Consider the following 5,614-nt stretch of genomic DNA (forward strand, 5'->3'; position numbering starts at 1 on the left):
ACCTCCCTTTACTGCCCCTCTCTCTTGTTTTCCTTCCTAATTTCACAGCACCTGTTATCTAACTGCCTGTCTAGAAATCTCTCCATTCCATTTTATTTTATTTACTGCTGGTGATGCACTCCCATCTAAAGATTTAGGACCATGGTCCACAAACAAGATTGAAATATGTGCTATTTGTCTTTATGGGCCTGTGTTATCTCATTCAGCATATTTTTCCAGTTCTGTCTTTGTACCTACAAATTTCATGATTTCACTTTTCTTTGATAGTTGAATGGAACTTGATTTGTATTTATGCTATATTTTCATTATCCATTCATTAATTAAAGAACATGTGGGCTGTTTCCAGTTATTAAGTATTGTGAACAATGAAGCAAAATACATGGCAGTGTAAGTACATAAGGAATTGAATGTTGAGTCCTTGGGCATATGACATAGTAGAGCCATGAAGATCTACTTTTATCTTTTTGTGAATTCTCCACACTTATTTCCAGAGTATCTGTACGTATTTGCAATATCATCAATAGTTAATGAGGACTCCCCTTTCCCTGCAAATCAATGCAGCTCTAACTGTTCCTCCAAGAAGCTTCTTCTACAGCAGAAAGAGGCTACTACAAACATCTAGGCCTGCTTTTTGTTTGAGAGGTCATAGAACATAGAGAAGATACTACTATGATCCCTTTTAAATCCAGGGAAATTGCCAACTGTTTTCTAAATATCTGTTGTAGTTTGGCTTTTATTGCTGTGAAAAGAAACCATGACCAGTCAATTCTTATAGAGGAAAACTCTTATAATTGGGGCATTTTCAGTTTAAAAATCTTTAGTCCATCATCAATATGGTGGGAAGCATGGCAGTGTACATGCAGACATGGGGCTGAAGAATGGGCTGGGATTTCTCTATCTTAATCCAAAGGTAGCAGAAGAGATCTGCGTTTGACACTGCACTGATGTTGAACATAGGAGACCTAAAAACTCACCCACACAGTGATACACTTCCTCCACCAGGACCACACCTCCTAATAGTGGCACACCTTATAGGCCAAGCATTCACACACGTAAGTCTGTGGGGGGGCATAGGTTTTCAAACTGCCACATTACCTATACTTATTTCCACAGAATGTCTAGTTTAAACTCTTCATCAAAGAAGTTTCTCTTTAGAGAAAGCGCAGAGGAGCTCATCATATAAATACACAACTAGTCAAAATGCGTAGAATAAGTGGCATGCCAGTACCCAGACCGTGCTCCAAATAATGCTTCTTCAATATAAATCCATTACCCAAGGCTCAGAAAACATTACATAAGAAGATGTGAAAAGATTGTAAAAGACAAAGGATGAGAATACTTGTGATTAGTATGTATCTGCTGTATACATAAGGTGCACTCATGCAATCTTAACATACGGTCACCTGAACAAGACTTGCATAATGACAAGATCAACTGACAATTCAGCATGGATGTGACAACATCTCACAAAGCATCACCCCTAGATAAACAGCCACAGGCAATTTATGGATACTAAGATGGGGTGAATCAGTTTTCTCTTGATATATTATCTAATATCAGGTAGTCAGTACTAAACACATACAAATATGATCAAATTAATTGGAGAAATGGAGTCACACATACAGACACACACACACACATACATATGTGTATGAAAGAAAGGAAGAAGAGATTAAAATTTTAAGAGGGAGAAAGTGAGTAAATAAGCAGCATGGGAATAGAGAAAGTATGGTTTAGAAAGAATATTAATACAGTCCTCAATATTAAAAACTCAAAAAATGATATTTGAGTTAAACAGAATCTAATATGGCAACATTCATGTGATATATAATCTTATTTCCTATTGTCTCCTATAATGATGTAAATACTTCTTAATAAATATATTAGATGAAAATACTGGCATCACTTAGAAAATACACAGAAATATATTCATAAAAGGGCCTGAGGTTCCTTTAAGATCTCATCATGAAAACTCAGAAACCTGTGATGTTCATCCACTTCGTTACTTTGTTTTAGAGTACAATATTACTTTTTTTAAATTACAGATTGATTTCCAGAGATCCTTGGTGAAGGACCAGTAACAACTTCTTTATCAATATGCCAAGCTTAGCTTCTTTGAGGTGAGTGACAAGTAATTTTCCATTCCTCATCATAAAACATGATGATTGAATAATTTTTAACATCATAGGGAATATAAGAAACATGAGAATTACCAATAAGTTATTGGTATGCCTGGAGGCATTGCCTATATCAAGGCTTACTATCTTTAAGACCATGAAAATAGATGGTTGCAACTGAAACCACCTCAATTTTATAGTGTTTATCAGGCCAAATCAAGACTGTATGGCAAAATGCTGGCTGCTATAACATGAATTATTATGGAAGACTACCACAAGTACAGTTCAGCTACTTCTCAGTCTTTGCACCCACCTGCCATTCTGTACTTTGATTCCATCTGAACCTTACAGCAGTCAGATTCACTATGGTCGATGCCTGGATTGGAGATGGAGTGTAATAGGCATCTCCCTCTGCAGTGTTACTGTCTTTGACTTTTAAAAAGTCACCATCCCCACATCTCCATTTCCCAAAGAAGGGCTGTAGAAATTGAATTCTAGCCAGAGATGATCTACAGATCTCTCTCTCTCTCTCTCTCTCTCTCTCTCTCTCTCTCTCTCTCTCTCTCTCTCTCTCTCTCTCTCTTCCTCCCTCCTTCCCTCCCTTCCTGTGGATCACATTCTTAAACAAATTCTAAACATCTTCTAAGAGCAGCTTATCCAAAACTGTTATTCATGCAAATTTCATAGCATATGTTGTCAGGGCTGGTTAATAACAAATATGTCTGCTTAAGGAAGCTGTCATCAATCCCCTAGCAAACCTTTATGAGACCAGAAGCAAATATCTCATACTATTTCTTCATTTTTTACTTATGCCTCATGACCTAAGTCACAAATTTCACAGAACATGTTGTGAAAGAAAGAAAGCAGGTTTGTTTACATTTTTTCCTGAGCTTCTGGAAGACTCATTTTATATTCGATAACAAATGTTAAGGTATTTGATGACTAACTTGTGACCATACTGAAATACCTAGAAACCTGTCTTAAAGAATTAGCTCTTGAAATGACTGTAAGACTTAATGTTCTTGGACACAGAAGCTTGAAGTTCCCAACAAGTTGGCATTCAATCAGAATGATCACATGATTACACCTACGAGAAATAATAACATATTACATTGAGATGACTCCCAAGCACTGTGCAAACCTGAATTGTGGTCAAATACATATTTTATATCCCTGTGAACATTTTCATCAATTGCTTATTCACTTGAAAATATTTACCTAGCTTCTCAATACACTTTGTGGTGGGTATAAACTTATGAACTTCTTTCTTGTTGTTACTGCTATTTTAAAGTTCAAGAATTCTTTATTATAGAGGGAAGTTCCATGTAAAATATTTTTTCTTCAAGTTATCCTAGGTTTTACTCCTTGTCATTTGATTTAAGGAATTTTTTCATTTATTTTTGTTTAATCATGTTACATTCTGATCTCGGACCACTTCCTCCTCTCCTCCTAATCCCACACTCATGCTCCCTTCCCAGTTCCTCCATCTTCTTTTTCTCAGAGAAGAGGAGGCTCCCAAGGAGTACCAACACATCCTGGCACCTCAAATAGCAGCAAGAATAACAGCATCCTTTCTCACTGAGGCCAGAAATGGCAGGTCTGCTAGGGGAATGGAATCCAAAGGCAGGCAACAGAGACAGAGATAGACATCTGCTACATATGTGTAGTAAGTCTATCTCCAGCCCATGCATGCTCTTTGGTTGGTGGTTCAGTCTCTGTAAGCCCTTATGGGCCCAGCTTAGTGTTCAGCTTCCTGAAGAGAACACCAACATCTTAGGCACTAATTTAAACAAAGCTTTTGTAAGGCAAAGGACTCTTTCAATAGGACAAAATGGCAGCCTCCAAAATGGGAAAAGATCTTCTGCAACCCCATATCTGACAGAGACTAATATCCAAAAATATATCAATATCTTAAGAAATTAAACATCAACTAACCAAATAATCCAATTTAAAAGGCGATAAAGAGCATTCTCAGAAGAGGACTCTCTATTGGCTGAGAGTCATCATCCCCCTTAGTCATCATGGAAATGGAAATCAAAATGACTACGAGATTTCATCTTAGACTTATCAGGAGTTACTTTCTATAGGAACCCTTACGTATATAGATCAGAACCAAATACGTCTTCTCATTCATAATGGGATAGGGTGTCTCAGATACCTAAAAGCCATGAGAGGAACCTCCTGTAGAATAAACTCTTGACATTTGGAAGCATCAAACAGTAGTGTCTAGAAAATGAGACCTGTAGTTATTTTTCTTTCTACTAGGAGGCGTCAGCTCCTGCTTTAGACTTCACCATTCACCTTTTCTCTCTTCAGCTTGTCATCCTTTGGTTCTTTAGAAAAAGGAAAAATTTAATTTCCGATTTCAGTCTTTGCTAAGGCCTCTGTTATGTGTCTTAACAAAAGAGATTTTATTGCAGGCCCTGAGATCTCTGAGAAGGGAAGATCTGAATTTACAGTCAGACTAAAGGAGAAAAGAAACCAGTAGCTTATCTATCAATCTCGGAATTTTTGATAGGTTTATTCAAATCTTTTGTCCAGTTTCAGATGATGTTCTTTATTATTACTGTATTTATGATAGTTGTATATTTTAGTACCAGTCTTCTTTCATAAACATGTTTTGGAATTTTTTTCTCCACGTCTGGGACCATCCTTTCACAGCTCAACTATCATTTGCAGTTAAGGGCTTTCAATATTAATCATCATCAACTTACTGTTATTGATGAATTATGTATTCATTATATAGAAATATTTTCTGAACTCAAAATAACTAGATATTTATTTATTCTGTTTTCTAATACTTTTATAGTTTATGCATTTTACTTTAAGTCCATCATCTATTTTAAGCAATTCTTTTGGTAAATTTTTTAGTGTCAATATCTAGATTAACTTTACATGTATGTTTTTTCTTGTTGGTATGGATATTCCGTTGAATGCCGCAAACACATGATGTGAACATAATCAAGTAAGATAGATGTCCATTTGTTTAAAAAGTAAATATCTCTACAGACTATTAGCTTATAGATAGGATGGTCTGCTTTTCGCTTGCTACCTGGCCTAATTTTTTAAACTTCCAGTCTGACTTATTCACAGAAGAATCTGTAAACTCCTCATTCTACATTGAACAAGCAACCTGATTCTTTAATCATTTAGGAAAAGTCCCTATTATGATCAAATCAACATAGTATGTTGCTTCCTCTGCATCACATTAGACATTCCAGACATGAAGAACTGCATTGTTAAGCACTCTTTGTATCTACGTGTGGTTCTGTGAATGGTTGGCCTAGTGTACTCTGAATGTCCATCATTTCTCTTAAAACTACTTATTTTTACCCACATTTTCCCAGTGCAACCCAAAGGGTAAAACCTTAATGGACTACTGAGCCAAGATACTCCGCTGAGGCTCCTGATGAGGCTCCAGTGAACTTGACTGTATCACTGAAGTCATGGGAAACAGAACACCAAAGCCATTTGCAAAACTTATCTGAACTCTTTCC

The sequence above is a fragment of the Acomys russatus genome, chromosome 6 (assembly GCF_903995435.1).
Source record: "Acomys russatus chromosome 6, mAcoRus1.1, whole genome shotgun sequence".
In the NCBI taxonomy this organism is placed as follows: domain Eukaryota; kingdom Metazoa; phylum Chordata; class Mammalia; order Rodentia; family Muridae; genus Acomys; species Acomys russatus.